Genomic DNA, 20,323 nt, shown 5'->3' with positions numbered 1-20,323 from the left:
AAATATCTAATGAAATCTTATTTAACCATACTCTAGGAAACTATATCAATCGCATCACACTGAGTCTCAATACGTTTCCCTAACCAACAAACTCTAGCACTCTGTTTTATGAAGAGAGTACTTGGGGGAACTATTTTATGTATAGGCCCTGTTTGTACTTTCTTGATTCAAACCTAAATGCTACTAGAAATGCTTGCCAGCTGGACTGCTGGTCTGACCCAGAGCAGCCATTCCAATCACTGCACTCCAGGGGTTGCTCACAACTAAGTGGACAAGTATTTCTCATTTCACCAAGTACTTAATTTCCAACTTACCACTGGCTTTAGCCTACATAGGGTGAGAACAAGGCCAGATAGCCAAAATAAAATAGTGAAAGACTGTTTAAGCAGTCAGGGATCAGGTTAGGAAAACTAAAGCACTGGTAAAATTAAATCTCACCAGGGGCATCAAGGGCAACTAGAAAAGCTTCCACGAGAGATCTTTGCCATACAGAAGGAATCATACAAACTTCAGAGGCAGATCCATGAGAACCTCCAAGTTCAACAAGCCAAATGTAAAGATGCCGCACTTGGGTAGGGGCAATCCCAGACATAAACACAGACTGGGAGGCAAATTCAGTGAGAGCAGCCCTGTCAAGAAGGACTTTAGGGTTCTCCTGGATAAAAATCTGGACAACAGTGTGTGCTCACAGCCCAGAAAGCCGACTGTATCCTGGTCTGTATCGAAACAACAGCGGAAGGAGGTGATTCCACCCCTATCCTCTGCCCTTGTAATGCCCCACAGAAGTACTGTGTCCAGTACAAGAAATTCTTTACCATGAGGGTGAGGAAGCACTGGAACAGACTGCACAGAGAAGTTGTGGATGCCCCATCCTTGGAAGTGTCCAGAGAAGGAGGGTGTAAACTCAATGATCTTTACAGTTCCTTCCTTAGAGAAGAAAGGTGATTTCTATTATTTCTATAGGCATGCTAGGATTTCTATTATTTTTATTTTTTCCTTCTATGGGTGATAGAAGGAGGACTATGAAAATGTGGCTCCCCTCCAAAGGAAATGGGAGAACTGGCTACCAATGACATGGAGAAGGCCAAAGCACTCAATTACTTTTTTTTTGTCTCAGCCTTCACCAGCAAGTTCTCCAGGCACTTCACCAGAGCTGCAGAAAACAAAGGCAGGGACTGGAAGAATGAAGAACTAGTTATCTGCTATAGAAGAAGATCTGGTTTTTGACTATCTAAGTGAACATGACGGTTCACAAGTCCATGGGACCTGATGAGGTGCATCCACAGATCCTGAAGGAATTGACAAAGGAAGTAGGTAAGCCACTACCGACCCTACTTGAGAAGCTGTGGAAGTCCTAATGACTGGGAAAAGGACATAAAACCACAATTTTTTTAAAGGAAAATAAAACCCCATAGAATTTACAAGTCAGTCAGGTCTCACCTCACTGCTCATAAAGATCATTGAGCAGACCCTCCTGAAAACTCTGTTAAGGCACACTGAAAACAAGGAGGTGATTTGTGACATCCACCATGTCTTCACTAAGGGGAAGTCATGTCTGACAAATGTGGCTGCCTTCTACAATGGGGGTACAGTTCACTTCAGACCCTCAATTCTTTCAATTGGTTTTGGAGGTCGACTTGGAAAGAATATTGATGTATCCAGAACATGTAGCAAACTTTCATACAACAGATGAGGATATAGGGCTATACTTCAGTACAATGAATGAGGCCCAAGCAGTTTTTACTTTCCCCAAACTGTTTAAGGAAACAAAAATAAAAACCAAACCAAACCAACAAACAAACCCCCAAAATAAAAACCAAACAACAACAATAATAACAAAAGAAAAAAAAGAAAAAAAAAGAAAAAGAAAAGGAAAAAATTTTAAAAAATAAAAAAAAAGAAAAAAGAGAGCAAGCGTAAGAGAGAGAGCAAGAAAGAGAGAGAGAGAGAGAGAGAGAGAGTAGGTAGACCACAACACACTCCTCATTTCAGCAAGGGTTGGAAATAAGTGTGCCAGCGAAGGCTTCCTGAAGATAAGGAAAGCCTCGTATCTCTCTCAAGGAAAGTACCAAGGCTATCACCATGACAATGTGAAGAAAGAGAGAAAGTCAAAACACATGGACTTCAGTTGGCTCACAGAGTGACATGGCTCCTTTTCACCTATTGAGAGAGTTTTGTTTCTTTTTCATGACCAATGGGCAGTGTATGTGTTTGTTAAGCAAATGTAATTACCTTGTAAAATTATAAAGGCAGTATGTTGCTTTAATAAATAAATCTATACAGCCTTCTGATGGAGTCCTGGCGCTTTGCGTCATGTTGCGCTCTATAGTGACAAATAAGTATCTTAAAAACTGCTTGCTTCAGAGGCATTTCAGGCAGCCTTTACCCCTTAATAATCATCCTCTATTTTAAATACTGAAAACAGTAAAACCAGCAAAATATTTCTTTAAATAATTCCAGGAGAGTATTGCAGAATCCAGATTATCTGTGCTTGTCCTTAATCATCCATTCATATTCAGCAGGAAAGTATATTTAGCTAAAGAGACTTTAGACTGATCAAAATCATCCATACTAGAGACTCATACTAAGCAGAAAAAGATCCCATACTGATCCACTAAAATCAGTCTATCAGAACTATTTTAGGGCAAGGAAATCAGTTGGTTTTTTGCTCTTTGAAATGGGGATGAGGAAGATGAAGCATTCCAAAGACTGAGAAAGAGCAATTGTATTCACCATTGGTATCACTGAAAATACCAAGATACCAGGTACAAGAAAACTTTGCCTGCCAAAGGATACCCATAACCAGATTTTTTTTTAAGTGTCAGGGGAGTACATGAAGATGAGTATAATCATTTCATATGCAATGATAATAAATAAGTTTTACTGTCAGTGTTTACTCGCAAGATTCTAATTTACAACCTGCCGCATTGGAGGGAAAAGTGTGCCTTACAGTGAGCTAGCTTGAACAAACAAAACAACATATGATTTTGATTGAGGAAACAAAAGATAAACACAGCTGAGAAAATATTGATCTCCAGACAGTATATCTTTTGAAATTAAACATATTTTGCACAAAGTAGAAAGGCCTGTAGACCACAGACAGTGTAGTCCATCTCAGATTCCCAGACAGGGGAACAAGGACGGATAAGAGAGAAGGACCAAGGAGACACAAAGGATCCAGAGAACACTCTCAAAAAACAAATTCATCTTGCTTTTCCTGGAAGCAGATGCTGTCATCCTATCCCACTGTTTCTTGTTGTTTCAGTATCTGAAACAAAGAGTGAAGCAAAGAAACATGGAACTGTCTCATTGACAGAGATGTAGCAAGTTTCAGGGAGCAGAACTATCTGTTGATTTGGGGTGGTCAAGTCTAAGACTTTAATAACAAAACATTACCTCAAGCAGCATGAGACTGACCTGCTTGAGGATTGGTACCTCCTAGTACCAATGCTGTCAGAGCTGCTGACAACCAGAATCCTTTAATGCAGGAAGAGGACAGCTGGTAGCACACTCTAAGCAGGCACACAAAGGTTCACATTTGCTTCCAGAATGCCCCAAAATAACCTGCTGGTGTACTGCAGGGGACATGCAGTTCAAAAGTGTTCTGCCAAGGGCTAAGGGTATGCTTACCAACATATGGAATGCAAAAGCATGATAGGTCCCTGGACTGGCTAACTTGCTGTATTACTTGTATCTTAATTTAAAGAGTTTCACTGATCTGCCAGATCATCTACAGTTCTATTAGAGGTCTTTTTAATTATCTTAAAACTTAATGGACTGCCTAGAGTGCAATAAAGTAAAATTTTGTTATTTTCCATATCACAATGGCACTTTTGCAAAAGACAGTTAAGGAAACACATTCATATCTGCGCACACAAAAATAAATCAGAGCTGATGGATTTTGTGGTTGACTACTTTTCCTTGGGAAAGCTAGTCAAAAAAGAGTGTGCAAGTCATAAATGAAGACTGCACCTGTGGCCTCAATTTTTTTAAAGGCAGCATTTCCACCTCTGTGGATATAGTTACAAAAACCTTGTCTAAGTATTCTGAGTGCAAATTGTGGTTTTGCAATAAAACAAACATACCTAGACCTGCGAAAATTGTCTGGTGTTCAAAACTCCCTTTTATAGCAGCGCAGATAGTGCAGAAATGACCAATATGTCAGCATTTGATCTCATCACTGGAAAAATGCTATAACGCATATGCACCAGATTGGAGGAGTTTTGGATCTCATCAAACTGCAAGAAATCATTTATTAGTCAAGACATCTGTTTCCCAAAGCATAAGCCTCAGCTCACATGCTCTGAAAAGTTATTCAATAATGTAAAGAACAAAATACCATGTTGTTATTAAACATAAACAGTTAGATCTACAACACCCTCAGGAGGCATAGCTGTTACAGGTAAGAATTATATTGTGACTTGTAATTGCCTTTAAACCCCATTATTCTCCAGAGAAGCAGTAAGATATAGCACTGTTTTACTTTCTTTCCCAAGCACTGAGAACTGCAGAATGATGGAGGTTCTTAGGCACATCTCCAGATCACGTGGTCCAACCTACCACCCAGTCTACCACATCGGAGCAAGCCAACATTAGATGCTACAAAGTCAAATCACTTTTGAGTTAAGGTCAATATCAGTTTGTAAAAAAGGAAGCAGATCAGTTGGATTATTTGCAAGCATTTCCAAGGGAGAAAGCTGAGACTTAGTGGCTTTTGTTAACTGTGGTGGTACACGTGTCTACGCCTCGACTCCAGCAAAATTGTCTAGTCGATGTAATTACTATCTTAGGTAGTCATTTTCCAAGTCTTACTAAAGCAACTGAATAATCATATAATGATTCAATCATACATAAATGCATAATATAAAATGTTCCAGCCTGCATTAAAAAAGGTATGAAGTAAATCTCCTTGCAGAACCAATACAGCTTATATCAATATATTCTGCTTTACAGGAAAGTAGGGTTGGTTTTCAGTCTTACAATTTATTAAAACCTATAATGAAGGTTGCTTTCCAGAATGGTAAATGTGAGGGGGATTAAACTGTTACTGTATCCTGTTCCTAATCATTCTGCTTAAGGCATTACTAATGTCTACTGTTTCTGTTACTTGATGCCATCACATTAGCTCAAGTAACAAGAAACCAAGACAGAAATGAAAACACAGAAACAACACTGGTTTTCTACTCCCAACCTAATGCTAAAAAGTAAGAATTTTAGGAAGGCTTTAAAACATTACTATTTACAGAGTCCTTAAACACTGTACTCATTTAACATAGACCTGTCTTAACACAAAATAAACAAGTATAGTGATCTCTTCATAGCAACTTGATTCTTCTCTTTGAAGTATACAATATAGCAGTAGCCAACCTTAATAAAAAACTAACCAAAAAAACCCCCACACACAACAGAAAACTGCCAGAGGTGGTTTTGTAGACCACTTATCTTGTCCTCACAGATCATTCTTAGGGACAAAACCAACATATTTCAGAATAGCAACAACCTGTACCCTGTGCAGCGTCACAATTCTTTACCAAACCATTTTTCTGAAAGTGACAGTTGTGCTAGCTCAGTGACTAAAAGTGAGCAGGTGTGCCAAGCTACAGACTGAGGTCCAGTTAACCCTGAAGAAGCTTTGTTGTTAGTGATAACAGAAAGAATCCAACTGGTTTAATATAGGAATTAAAAAGAAAAAACAATTTTTTTTTCAAGCTACAACTTTCACACAAGCTTCAGCCATTTCAAAGATTTCCACTGCTACTATAAAATTGACATTAACTTTTGAGAGAACTGAACATATCTCAGTGACATCAGAAAGCCAATTAGCACCACAATGTGACACAAGCACTCAGTATAACAATCCAAGAGGAAACTATCTAGATCTGGTGCCCTCACCCTGTGTTCCTATGTGGCCCTGTTCCTTTTCACCATGTACCCCTTCATTCTTTAGTTTTCCATCAGCACATGGATCCCAGACAGTGAGCACTCCAAAAGGTGAAAGTTTTTTCAGTCCTATTGTTGTTAGCCCCAGCAAATGTGGACAAAATTCAGCCTTTTTTCACTGTAGAACAAGAGAGACTGATGAGGGGAAAGATGTGGAATGCGGAAAATTTGGAAAACAAGTGACTAAGAGAATAAGAATACATAAAACAGAATATCCCAATTGAATCAGTAGTAATATTTATAACTAAAACCACAAAACTCAGTCATATACACACACTAAACAACACCCAAATGTATACCACTGTTTCTATAAAGACACACTTGATCAAAATTAAGTAGGTGGTTCACTTGTATTATGCTATTATCATGATCCTAATTTCTTTTTGCCTACTGCCATTCATAAGATAAACCCTTTTTCCTCCCCCACTTCATCACACCCATATCTTTTATTAGTTATTGAAATATTTTAGGAAGAGACATAGCTAATTTTATTGTGCAGTACTTCAGAAGTATGGCACCAAGTCTTATAGAGACCATGGGCATGTACAAAATGCTGGTGGCAGCCAACACCCACACGTCTGTGTGCAAACAGCACTTGTCTAAATATTGCCTCAAGTAGATGGCTCACCAACAGATAACACGTTTGCTACTTAATATGAGGAAAAAAGAAGTGATCTAGATACTAAAGCAACTGTGTGCAAGCATGAGAGAAAGCGCAGGAAATAAAAACCTGTATACTCAATTCTCCAAAAACATGTCAAACTTAATCAAACAAATCCTAGGATAAGTCCTCCATCTGAATGAACCCAAGATTGTCCCAGACAGTGTATTCTTGTCCTGAACGACAATCAACCTAAGGTTCAAGTCCTCTTGGACAACACTTTGAGTACAGGTTTCAGCCCTGCAGATGAACCACTACTGCTTACACCCCAAGAGTAAGACCAATGAAGATGGTGTATTTCTCTCCATCTAAGACCTAGGCAGTCAGACAGACATTTGATACACAGGCAGATACTCCGCCAGTTATGACAACTTATGCACAGATAAGTGCTATCCCTAGAGCTGTTTCAAACCAATAAAATACAGATGGTCATGACAGAATTCAGACTACAAATTTTACCAATTCTGAGAATGTTTGTGGCACCAAATGTTTGAATTCATCTTGTGCCTGTAGCCTTTCTTGACTACTGGCTGGTCCAGGAGACAGTACAACACAGTTTAAATCATTAAACAGCTGAGGCTTTATACTAGAAATTATCAAATTGTGCATAAAATACTGAATTCTTAGAAGTAATAAAACCTAATTTTTCTTAATAGTTATGAGATTGATATCAGGAATTGGATGAATCTTTTACATTTCACATCCTTCAGAAACATAATTTTATATCATAATGGAGATTTCATATTTAAATTGTCTCAAAAAGAGAAGAAACTAACAGCAAACAGTTGCTGTTGTATATAATTATATACTTAATTATAGATCTCACACTACCAGCCAAGTCATTATTAGGGTATGTTAATTCCGGAGTTCTCTTTCCTTTCAGGGCAGAGGTGAGCAGGCTAGTCAAGCAACATTTAAAGCTATTTTTAGATGTCATTTCCCCCCACATGTGTAGAGGCATAACTTTCCAGTTAACAATTGCTATTATGAACCTTTTACTTCCTTCTGCATTTATTTTGTTCCTCACTGCTTTACAAAATTGAATTAGGTGACATCACTGGCCAGTTGGATTACAAATACAATTAGCAATCCGACAATATGCTTGCAAAGCTGCTAAATATTCATAGCCACGAAGGAAATTAACTTCAGCTGTGCTCTTAACATGTGAAGTGAAACAAAAATATTTTTGTGTTATTGCTTGTTTGAGTGGGTTTAAATAGAAAAAAAGAACCATCAGATACTTATTACAGCTTCAACTGTCAATTATTGCACATGCCAACTTGAAAGTCGGTGTTGTCTGTAAACAATAACAAAGATACCAGGAGGAATAATACATTTCCATATTGAAAACAACAATAAATAGTTGAGCAGCAACAATGAAGAATCAGAGATGAATTTTTAAAAACACACTGATCTGAAGTAGGGATATGCCTGAAGGCAAATTACCAGTATCAAAACTTTTTTGTAAGCTCTGGACAATTGAACAGGTGTCTTCTGGGAAGCTGGTGTTTCCTGTTTGAATTGATTTTAAATTTTTAATTAACTACAACAGCTACTGACTATGACTAAACATATAAAACATCAAATCAGTAAGTATTTTTACCCTACTACACTTCACATAGGCACGCATCATCTGTCACCGAGGTATGATCTGTAACTCTGTGACATTATCATATTACTCTCTAAAAGACTAATGCTACTGCCTAATCTCATGGTTTGAGCCAATTTCTAAACACTAAGCCCTGGCTTGCTGTCAGATCTCACTACCTGCCCGAGAATCAACGATGGAGCACAATTGTAACTTTTTATCATATAATTTAAAGCTGCCCAACCCCTTTGTTGCAGCTAATTTATATTCTGAAATACTGTTACGGGCGATTTGTTTCACAGATGAAAAGAAGCTACAGAATCCCACTGGATTTTTGCTACGTATCTGGATAACAATCCTCCTCTAACACACAAAAAAATCCAGGCCCATAAGCTACCTGAACTAAAAGGCAAACAGCTTATTAAGGTAATAAAAAAATTCTGTTATTTGAAATTGCAGAGCTGCAAGGTAATTAATCCCCAGCTCACAATATAATTTAAGGAAATTAATATGCTGAATTTAATTGATTGGAAAATAGTCCTAGTTGTTCCTGTCTAAAAAAAAAAAACAAACCATGCAGACTGAACTTGAAGTAACCAATGCAGCCATAGCTTCTCAATCTGAAAAAACAAATCCATAATTTTTACTTAAAAAAAAAAATCATGTGTGGATGGCAGTCTCTGGAAAGGAGCAGGATATGAGTTTGTTATATTTCCTCCAATAATAAGATTGCAGTGAGGGTTATTTTGACACAGTTCTTACCCTTTTTTATTAAGTTTAATTTAAACCAACACAGCATCACAAACAGAAATGGCTGTTTGGGTTCAGTCTTCAGTATCATATACTGATAGATGCACTAACTAAAATGCATGCCCTAAAATGCATTTGAAGATTACATCCATACATCTTCCAAAATCCTTTTTGCTGTAGTTGCCCATTCCAGTTCAAAAGGTCTTCCAGTAATAAGTGAAATGCTTATTAGATCTGATAGCCATACAATGGAAGTTCTTGGGTGTTTCTGGCTTCTAGATACCAGTCCATTCTCAGTGCTGAGTAAAGACAAAAACAATCAGATATGAGCTTTCAAAACAACCTAACCTCTGTTTAATCTAAAATTAATATTTTTCTGGATCTGCCAGATCTTCAACGAGCTAGTACAAGATCTGGGCAAATCACTTAAGTCTGTATTTAAAGATTTCCCAGCAATAAAGCAAGTCACCTGTTTATGTACCGATTATTGGATTCTAATTTGTAGGAGAAAAACTGTATTAGATTACACCTCTATGCAATATTCTGTCTAGCAATAAGACACAGTAACTAAAAAAGAGAATAAAATCAATCCTTTCCAACAGGTTGATTCCTAACATGCCTGCCAGCTCTGTTAAAAGTTGAAAAAGCACTAGAATATTTTCTAGTACAGAAAAAAACTCAGTACTGAGGATCAACAGTGAGATTAATGGACTTATTTCAATTTAGATACCAGCTTTCCTTTTAATACCATTAAGAGTTTACAACTTAGACTTAAAATGATGGACAAAATTACTCAACAGTTTTGATGTATATGTTCTATGACCATGCATATAGTCCAGTCTTCCCATAAAATTACAGAAATCCAAAAAATAATGCACATGAAATTTATCTTTTCTGGTGTTAACAATAGTAAGAGACTGGGCAGAGAATAAACATTAACAATATTGCACATAAAAACCAGAATGAGCATCAGCAGTTAGATAGCAGTAGTGTTTTTAGCACCTAATTTAAAAAGAAACAAACACTTTCAACAGCTTTGATTAGACTAGCAGGCCAGCATCTAAGTCTGGAATAGCAAATACTGAGAGACAGAGCTTAACCAATTTATCTAACACCTACTCACTAATTCAAGACTAATGAGCCTTAAACTTAAATCTTGCTGGATGTAAAAATGCCTGGGTCATCACACCCTACAGATGCCAAATCTTTATCTCCTATGGTTACTGTTTGCTTTCAATGCATGTGAAACTACAGTTCACATTCTTGAAAATGAGGAGCCTAAGTCAAAATTTGACTGTTTCAGAGGTATGGGAATAAAAAGGAAAATAAGGAAAAGAGAAATATCAAAATATAAAAAAGGGAAAAGAAAAGCTGGGTTGGATTGCTAATATCTATCAGTCCAAGACTTCTCAGAGACCTCGTACAGGTCTAAGGTGATCCTTCCAGTGACAAAGTCCTCAATAATGGTGAGAGTCCCTAAAGAGTCACCTCTCTTGCTTCCTTATCTTTCCATTGTGGTTACTTCTGCTGTAGGTCAGCACATTCCTCTCCACTTTTCTGCTGTTTCTTCTGTTTCAATATCCTTTTTTTCATACCCCAAGTTGCTTCCCCTGCCTTTCTAATACTAGTGTCCCTGACATGATTCCATCTTAAAGAATTTTCCAGATGATAAGCACAGCTGGGGATTGTCTACTTACATTCAATGCATATAAAACCAAACATAAACTCAACCAACAGCAACAATGTTTTTATCACGTCCTTTGCTTACTTCTGGAAATCACCAGTACCATGTCCATTACTCTGACCTACAACTCTCCTTGCTTCTTCATCCTTTGAATCTCTGTAGTCACATCTGTCCCCAGTCCCAAACACCCAAAACAAAACCTTAATCTCCCAAAAATTGTACTTACTACAAAAATAATTTCTAGGACACTGCTTAACTATATTTTGGTTTAAGTACTCCTACTTTGCCCTTTTCCTTTGAAGATATAAGCAGCTTATTTCTCTTATTTCTCAAACTATTTTCTCATTCAAAATCAAAAGGGAAACTCCTCAATCAATAAAATTAGCTTCTACTACCATTTATCTAGTCTCCTGTGTTGTAAAGTATGGTCTGGGGGTATTCTATTTCCCATCTGTTAGAGGTTGGGCAGTGATCCTCTGTTAATTTGGCAAGGTTTTTTATCTCTTCCACAACCAATCCTCCCTCTGGGGAGATACCTTCTGTTAATGAGCCACTGAGTGTCACTGCATGACTGATACAATTACATCATCCCCTTGTGAGATGCTCTGCCCAGGGGAGGAGCCAAGCATTCCTACCTGGATATAATCTGGAACACCACAGGCAGCGTTTTCCCACTGGATTCCCAGAGAAGCAGCTTTCTTCTCCACTGCATTCCCAGAGGAAGACCAAACCCACCTACACCACCACAGGACCTTCAGAGGAAAACTCCACCCTTCTACAGGATCTCCAACAGAACCGCACCTGGCACTGCAGGAGGACTGCAGCCACCATTGAATGGGAGAAGTGCTACCAACACCCTGATCCACAGGGTGTCAGGCCATACTCTAGCTCTGTCAGTAGCTTTTTTTTTTTTTTTGTTTGTACTATTACATTTGTATTTTTTAGTTTTCCTCATAAAGAACTGTTATTCCTATTCCCATATCTTTGTCTGAGAGCCCCTTAATTTCAAAATTATAATAATTTGGAGGGAGGGGGCTCACATTTTCCACTTCAAAGAAGACTCATCCTTCCTTAGCAGACACCTGTCTTTTCAAAGAAGACACCTAGCTTCACCAATTTTTCAAAGCAACTCTTGACAACATTCCCACATAGATATATAAAATGTATTCACCGTGTATTCCTTCGTATTTTCCTCATTTCTTGCCTTCACAACAGTGCTTATAAATAAAATCCCAACACCTACCAGACTGCTGTTGGGCAAATACTACTGCTCATCAAACTAAACAGTGTTTACCATCACCATCCCCCATATCATGTGCTCCTCTATCAAGCTAAGTCACCCTAACCTGTTCTGAAGGACAACAGCCTGTTGTCTATCCTACACTTGTGTTGAATCATGAGAGGCAATTCCAGTTTGTTTACTGAAACTCCTTTAGATTACACAAAGGGTAATCACAGTGCTTTGGGAAATAATTGATTTTACCCATCATGAATGAAAATGCACTACATATGTTACACCTATAAAAATACATGCATCAAAACCAAATAGTACAGCTGTGCTGGTACAAACATCTAGGCTTTCCAAAAAGAAAATTTAAAGCAGACATATCTACCTGGTCTGTTTCTTTGCTGTTCCATAGCAAGCAAAAAAAAACCAAATAAAGTTTAATAAAAACATAAAATCAAGAAAAGAAATACTTTGAGTTCTGATTGTTTTATTCAGGGAGAAGACTAAGTCCACAATTCTACCATGAGAGGCAAGAGTCAACCAATTTTCCTGATATCTGCAAGAAGGTAGGTTTTTTTCCCCTTGTGCTCCAATTAAGTCAGCTACACAGTCATAGGATGGCTGGTGCTGGAAGGGACCTTAAAGATCATTAGTTCCAACCATTTTGCTACAGGAAAAGGCAATTTCCAGTAGATCAGGTTGCTCAAAGCCTGATCTAGTCTGGGATGGGTCCTTCCCAGCTCCTCTGGGCAATCTGTTTCAGTGCCTCACAATCCTCACAGGAAAGAATTTCTTTCTAATATCCAATTTAAACCTAACCTCTTTCAGTTTAAAACCACTCCCTCTTGTCCTATCACCACGAACTCTTGCAAAAAGTCCCTTTCCATCTTCTTGTAGGCACCCTCCAGAACCTTACAGTCCTGTAAGGTTTCTCTGGAGCCTTCTCTTTTCCAGAATGAAGAACCCTAGCTCTCTCAGCCTGTCTTCACAGAAGAGGTACCTTAGCCCTCCCAACATTTTCATGGCCCTACATGAAATGGACCTACTACAAAAGGTCCAAATTTTCAGAAAGTTTTACCTCTGGATTTGAGGGGAGGTATTACTCCAAAATAAGTTACAATATTTGTAACTGTGAATAGAGATTAAGAATAACACTGGAATATTTTTTGCTTTTCAGCACAAAATGTAAGGAAGGATTGAAGCAAAAGCCATATAAACATGTAAACTGAGCAAGAACATTCTCTTGGTTGAATTTTACATGGCTTGGTATTAGCAAAAAAGACCAGAGGGGCTTCTCCACCTAGCCTCAGAGAGTCAAATCAGGCAGATTTTTATCCTCAAACAGCAGCAGTTAAATGCAAAAGATAAGCAGCGCTCCTTTCTCACTTAGACAAGTCATTCAAGGGGTAGAGAAAGGGAACAACAAGAGTAAACAAGAGTTTGACATGATATTCTAGGGAAAATAACAATCCTCTACCATAAAACCAGAATTAACCCACCTTATTACAGGATTACAGTCAAACTATTTCCAGCTGATCAAAAAATTTATAATGTGAATCATTTGTCTGTTGATCACCAAGTTCTTCTCAACTTTCATAATTACAAAAGTCTCCTATTCTGCCAAGCAAGTTAAACATATCTGTTCAATTTATTAAAAATAAGCATATTTTGGTATATTTTATCTCATTCTCATTCACTTTAGTGGTCCTAATATTAGCCTCCTAGATATCTTAGGTAGACCCCCTTCATCCTTTGCTTTCTGAAGTTTCTGACCCACAATTCACTGGTATGGCTTTTTTCCCCCCTCCATTTAATTAACAGATGCACAATTCTCACTACCATATTAGCCTGTTTTAGATTCAATGTTTTCTAAGCATCTAGTAAAACATCCTTTAACTGATTTCCCTTCAAAACTGAGTAGAAAAGGAATTTCTATACAGATGATTTCACTGAATGGCTTCCAAGTGATCTTTATAAAAAGGAACAAATAAATGCTGCTGATTAAACTTCATATTTATTATGTACAATCAAAGTCAATTCACAGTCATTTATACTTGATCAAAAACAAGGTTTTAAATACACTACTGGTTATTTGGCTCCTTTCAATAATAGGTGTGACTCCAAATCCTTTTATAATTACTTCTAAAAATACTGCATCCATCATCTTTTAAATGAATATTTAGTAGTAGTAGTAGAAGACCACCTGCGCATAAAATTAAGCTTCCTGTACTTAGGGAGTTAGTCATCCTGTATGTGACTGCAATATTACAGTCCATAGCAAGCTACTTCTGCTGTGACCGCAGAGAAAACCAATAGATAAATGGTTTTTTTTTTTCAGTTCTCATCAAAATAGAATTGTCCTTTTTCTTCACTTTGCCCTTCCTAAATTGCCAGCAGCTATTTTAACCATCAAACACATCACTTTTTCTACCATGGGTCAGTGACACTATGCAGATAAACCATAAGCATTTTCTTCTCTCCTTCAAACTGAGTACCCAACACCTTTTTCTTAATAAATGTTCTTAGAATTATTCATCAGTCTTTCATAAGCAGTATTTCCAGTCTCTTGCATTTGTATTGGGTATTTTTACTTCTGCACATGCTTTAATAGATATTCTACTTGCCTCTTCTCTGTAACTGATGTTTACTTCAAGTCATTTTTTTTTGAGAAAAATCTCTCATCTCTTTTCACCCTAAAATGAAGCTCCTGATTCATAACAGGAAAACCCACTCCTTTACATCACTTACCTAGTCAGCTAGCTCACTCTTATCATCTTTGTCCTCATTTACTTATCAACAGAAGTGTCAGAAGACCACTTGGACCTGCAGAAATACTATGCTATTTATACAAAAATGACTGTCTGCCTGTCTTGGATGAGTAGAAGTCTTCACAGATAGGCAATCTGTAGTATAATATCGTCATGGCAGTATAGCATTCCAAAACACATAGCACGTCCCATGCTACTCCTTCCCTATAATTTAAAGAAACTCTTTAAATTTTTGCTTTATTCTTTTTGCTTTCTGTGTACAAGGCTTCTTTGGACTCAACTTGATGCAGATTGGCTAGCTTCAAATTTACATGGTCTTATTTAGTGACATCCAGTATTTCTCATCCTGATGTTGAATTCTGTAAAACATCAATCTGTACAGCTCTCCACACCATTGTTGTATGATCCCCCTGACATAGCAATGATACAAAAAGAAAATTGTAATTTTTATATAAGCTTGTGCAATTAAATTTGTAAACTCATATAATTCTTCATATTAAGATAAGTATTTTGGCAGAAAAACAAACTATGGCAGATCCATTACAACTACCCACAGCTGCTTATGACATCACTGAAACTAAGCTACTCTATCAGGCATTTCTGTTTCACCATCACTTCTTCCCACTACGAGGAAAATATACTTCCATATTATAATGTATTCAACTGGACCATTAAGAAAAAACCATCCTGGGGTTAGTGGGGAAAAGAAGAAACAAAAGGAAAGGAGGAAATTGTCAGAGAGGTCTGTGAATGACACAAAAGCAACATCTTTTGACGAAATAGGCACTGGGATTCAAAGACAACTGTTGAAAGCAAGTTAACTTGCCTACATCAGCTAGCACTTGATTCTGTCTCCATGGAATAATGCAGATGGAAAAGCAGAGGAGAGAAGGAAAACAAAGTCAGATATGCTATTTAAATACTTCAGAAGAATTCTCCACACACTTGCCCTCTGATACCACCACACATTTATGACACTGTTTAAGAAGTTTTTTATTTGCTAGCTACTAAATGACAAACAAGATTCAAGAACTGCTTACATAATGCAAGCACTAGTACCCCAACATCTAGCCTTTGCATAGAATTAAACAAAGTTGCCTCTATGGAGACAGGATGTTTTCCTTACAATACCCAATTCTGACCATGTGACAGCCAGCAAGCTTGTTCACACAAGTCAACCCTATGATAACCTAATCTTGTTTAGAGTCTCTCAGCAGGGCACACATTTTAAGGGACAAACTAACTACTACTCTTTCGGCATCCTAAATGAAAAAAACATTCAACAAAGCAGGCCAGAATATGTTAATAGAAGTGCCTATGGGTCTGAAAATCATTTCAGTTATTGAGACAGCTTGTCCATAACCTCACCTACACTACAGGGAACACCAGGCTCACAGAACAATGAGTTCCCCAAGTGCATTGGCAAGATAAAATATATCTCATGCTGACTAGTTTAACCTTCACAGCTGGAACACCTGAGATATGTTTGAGCAGGCATTTCACGCCAGAACTTGTCAAATATAACTAGGAAGGGGGAGAATTAAGGCAGCATTTATTGCTACAAGGAGAAATGAATCAGCAAGTCAAGAGGACTCATAGATTAAATATGCAAACCAGAGCTTATGTAAGAATCTTGGAACACATCCAAAATAAAGAAGTCACAAGAATACTGAAGGGATAGGATACAGAGAATCCTTTTTAGTCAACGCAGCTTTCTTTATTCAGGTGGAAGTCTTGATAGCAAGACAATGAAATAGAAATTTCCTTAACTAACTGTAATTACACAGCTTCAAAATTGAATCCTTAAATGAAGCACAGTCAGAAGACCAAATACACTCCAAATACATCAATAAACAAGCTGCAATACACTGTAAGAGTGAAGATTTCAGAGCGTTGTCAAATTCACCTATCAGACGATTACAAATAGTTAAAAAGTAAAAAAACTCTGACAACTTTTAGGCTTATGTTTCTTTCATGTACTTTGACTATTCTCAAGTAAAAACTTGTCTATGGTTTCCATTTCCATGTCATATTTCAGTACCTGTAAATACATGTTGATACATTATGTTCACATTGGACCTAAGCATTTAATACTGTGCTATGAATTCAGCAGCTTGACACATACAGCAACTTTTCCAGAAACCTACTCGTTACAAAAAGCTTTTGAGAAGCTGGAGAACATCTACCAAATTGGCATTAAGAAGCCTCTAGCCAAGATGATCACAAAGTATGAAGAACACTTACTAGATCTTTTATGATGCCTACAGCAAATTTTTCATTACAACATGCTTTACAATTCTATTAAAGATATGTATGCAGCCACAAGCTTAACAAAAAGCATTTGCTTCACAATTCTGTTCTTTTTAGCAGGTAGATATTTTCTTACCCCAGTAAAGACTCATTAATCAAAGCTGCTAATGAATCAACTGTTAGGAGTGAAAAGGGGACTAAACTTAAGAGCAAACTATTGCAAAGTAAGAAACAAACTTTACATTTAAGCATACCATTTGAATTACCCCAGTAATACTGAAGTGTTTCCAAGTTAAAACAAGCAGATTCACAATGAAACTAGGATTATAAAACAATGTTCTAATTTAACATAAAATTATTAGCAACATTCAAATATGTGTATTTGCCTATTACCTTACACATATTGAAAGTTACTGAACAATATTAGTAGCATAAAAAAAGAAAGAACCTCCTCTAAATCCAAGCTGTGCACTGCTGCCTGAACTCTTCCACTTAGGGGTTAGCTTGGCAGTAGCAGCTTATTAGAAGTCCCAGCCTATCCAAATGATAAAATTGTTTCTCTTGTGTGACAATTTTTTCCACAATATCATTCTCTAGTCAGAGAATAATGAAACAAATCTCCCAAGTTTAACAGAGAAAAATTGCACTTCTTAAAATTCTGTAAACAAGGATGTACAGAAACAATTGTGAAGCCATCACACAGAACATTATATATATATATATATATATATGTATATTTTTAGGATTTTCCTCTCAAAAACAGAATCTGCTCCTCAAAATCTAATTTTTTTTCATTAAAACCCACTCTATCCCCGTGAATTCATTTTCAAGTAAAAAGTTCCTACACCTGGTAATGTCTTTTCACAATTTTACCTAATTAAAGTATCATGACTTCTCTACTTCCAAGCACATAATTTCAGCAATTATTAAGCATTTAAAACATTATTTTTGCCATAAAAATATTTCCTCTCTCAAAAGTCAAACATTTTGTGTGGCTAGTTACACATATTTGTGGGTGCGTTCTAATTATATTCTCGAATCAGAGCAAAAGATGGAGAGAGCAGAATAAAAAAAATGCATTTGCTCAATGCTCCTTATGAGGACTAAGACAATATATTATCCTATTCCAGTACATACTGTAATCTATCAAAGACTTTTGTGGTACTTCAATTAGGGACAAAAATTGGAAAACAAAAAAAACCCATATCATTCTAGTCAGTTTTTCCCTATTGTGCTATGACCCCTTTCTGCGCATCTATATGCATCTGCTATTAAATAATGCAATGAAAATTAAGTTAAAAAAAAAATCCTTTCAGTCTTAGCCCATCCTAAACATACCGCTAACAAGTATACAGAACCAGAACAGTATATGCACGCAAATGAAAAAAAAAAAGCTGGCTCCACCAAAACAACACAAAAACCAAAACCAAAACAAAAAACCCAAACAAACAAAAAAACAACAAAAAAGCCAACTCAACCCAAATCACTCTAACCATTCTCTAGACAGAACAACAGCATCTCGTTAGCTTATGCAGGGCAGAAATACTTCTTTGAAATTAATTTTATTTTTTGCACAAAGCTACCTGAATACATTACCATAAAATGGGTTATGAATTCAGAGTAAGCAAATAATGCAGAAAAATAGAGCAGATGCAACGGAAGTCAGTCTGCAGAAGTGCTCACAAAGAGCTGTACTGACTTTAAAGTACAAACAGACCATGCTCTGCAACCCAAGAGACAGTACCAATACAGCGAATACCTCCAGCATCCCTTGAGAGAAAACAAATAATTCACATTTCTTATGCATCATCCCTACAAGCTACTGTAATACAAATTTAGAAGTTAAAAATTTGTCATTCTTACACGTGAGGGGGAGAAGATATTAATAGAACATTTAAGACTGTAACTGAAACAAAAACTGTGTCAAAACATTCAGCTCCCCTTATCTCCTTTAACGTACGTGGACAGTCACCTACCCAAATCACTCCACCACTGCCAATTTACACCCCAGGAGCCTGAATCAGCTTCTCAGCTAGGACCACAGATTCACCAGGACGCCGAACAGTTCATTAAACCATCCACATGGATCTGTGAAAGAGAATTAAGAAGTGTTTTCAAAATGATGGGTGTAAGTGGTCTTGCACACAATTACGGCAGTAAATCCACACATTTACTTTGTTCTGCACCAGAATCAAACATTGACAACACAGAAAAAGCAATATGTAGCTTACCACAACCACCACCATTCTATCAACATTAATTTTTGTTCTTTGTCAAATCTGAACATAATGAAATCAGAAAAAGCAGTGTCTCAAAACACAGAAAACGTACAACTGATTATGGTCTCCTCCTTCTATGGCAGCCAAAACTGAAACATATACACTACTAGCAAGATAGACTTCATAACAGCTCCCTGCTATTTGTATGAATTGAGTCAATTAGCAGATTAATAACATGTAACCAAAACCAACAAGCACTTATGTGCAGGACCTGGGCTGAATGACTTCCTCATTAAAGTTCTGGTGAACCTCCATCATGTTCTCTGAAAGAGAATCTATACCACCCACACAGACACAAAAGCTTCCACAGCCCTCATGGGGAAATAAAATTCACTGCAACAAATGAGTCTTTTAAAAAGCTTCAATTATTTTAACTGGACCTGCCAGCTGCCTTTCTTTTAGCTCAATGTCATGTTTTACTGAAGGTCTGCAGCCACAGCTATTGGCAAGAGTGCAGACAGTTGCATACAAGTAACTGGGTCTCTTTCTCAGAAGCTTACTCTGCCTGGTGAGCTTGTGTGGAATATTGCCATATACTCTGAATGTTGAGAATACCAAGTTTTAATATGTGGTCCTGGCTAGTAAGCCAGAATAAAGCAGTAAATCTAAGATGTATGTGTAACACACCCATGGTGTGTTACACATGTATCTTGGTTGCATTTGTTAAAGATAGTTCAAATACAGTGTCAAAATACAGAAGAATGGGTTTTCATCTGTTTTTTGAACAGCTAACACATCTCATCCAAAAGAAAAAGTTCTAATAAATCTAGGTTTCTATGTTGATAAATGAAATCTTTCCTGAAAGAAGTTATTCTTCAGGAGATCAGATCCTGATTAGTTCTTAATACACAGTAACAAAACCGAGTTTCATGATTCCTCGAGTTTTGTGATTCCTAAAGCTTTTACAACAAACAGCAGCAACAGAATTGCCAAGAAAATAAGAGTTTCTGCCACTGCCAGAACACTGAGATTTAACAAACATGAAGCATCCATAGAAATACAGCTGTTCAACAGATCTTAGCTACCTTTTCCAAAACATAGGTTTTATCAGCTCCCCAGGACACCCCAACTAGAAACTCTGAAAAATGCCACAGTTCATGACTGCACTGCTACTTTCCCGGCTTTCTCAGGAATAAAAAAATTGGGCTGCTGTCCCTTAAAGTGGCTCTGAATTT

General features: G+C 37.2%; 1 protein-coding gene across 5 annotated transcripts in view; it reads right to left on the bottom strand.

Annotated features, from left to right (window-relative positions):
• ERBIN (erbb2 interacting protein) overlaps window positions 1–20,323 on the bottom strand; it is a 124,573-nt gene that overhangs the window by 86,006 nt on the left and 18,244 nt on the right. For 3 of the 5 annotated variants that reach the window (XM_026796921.2, XM_026796922.2, XM_026796920.2), the window contains exon 2: window positions 18,846–18,957. The exons of 1 other annotated variant lie outside the window; for it this stretch is intronic. The gene's annotated coding sequence lies outside the window, so the exon portion shown is untranslated. Of the gene's footprint in view, window positions 1–18,347; window positions 18,353–18,845; window positions 18,958–20,323 lie in introns of those variants that run through there. One more of the 5 variants, XM_074532954.1, reaches the window with a different exon arrangement.

The sequence above is a fragment of the Zonotrichia albicollis genome, chromosome Z (assembly GCF_047830755.1).
Source record: "Zonotrichia albicollis isolate bZonAlb1 chromosome Z, bZonAlb1.hap1, whole genome shotgun sequence".
In the NCBI taxonomy this organism is placed as follows: domain Eukaryota; kingdom Metazoa; phylum Chordata; class Aves; order Passeriformes; family Passerellidae; genus Zonotrichia; species Zonotrichia albicollis.
This window is presented reverse-complemented; position numbering and strand designations above follow the sequence as displayed.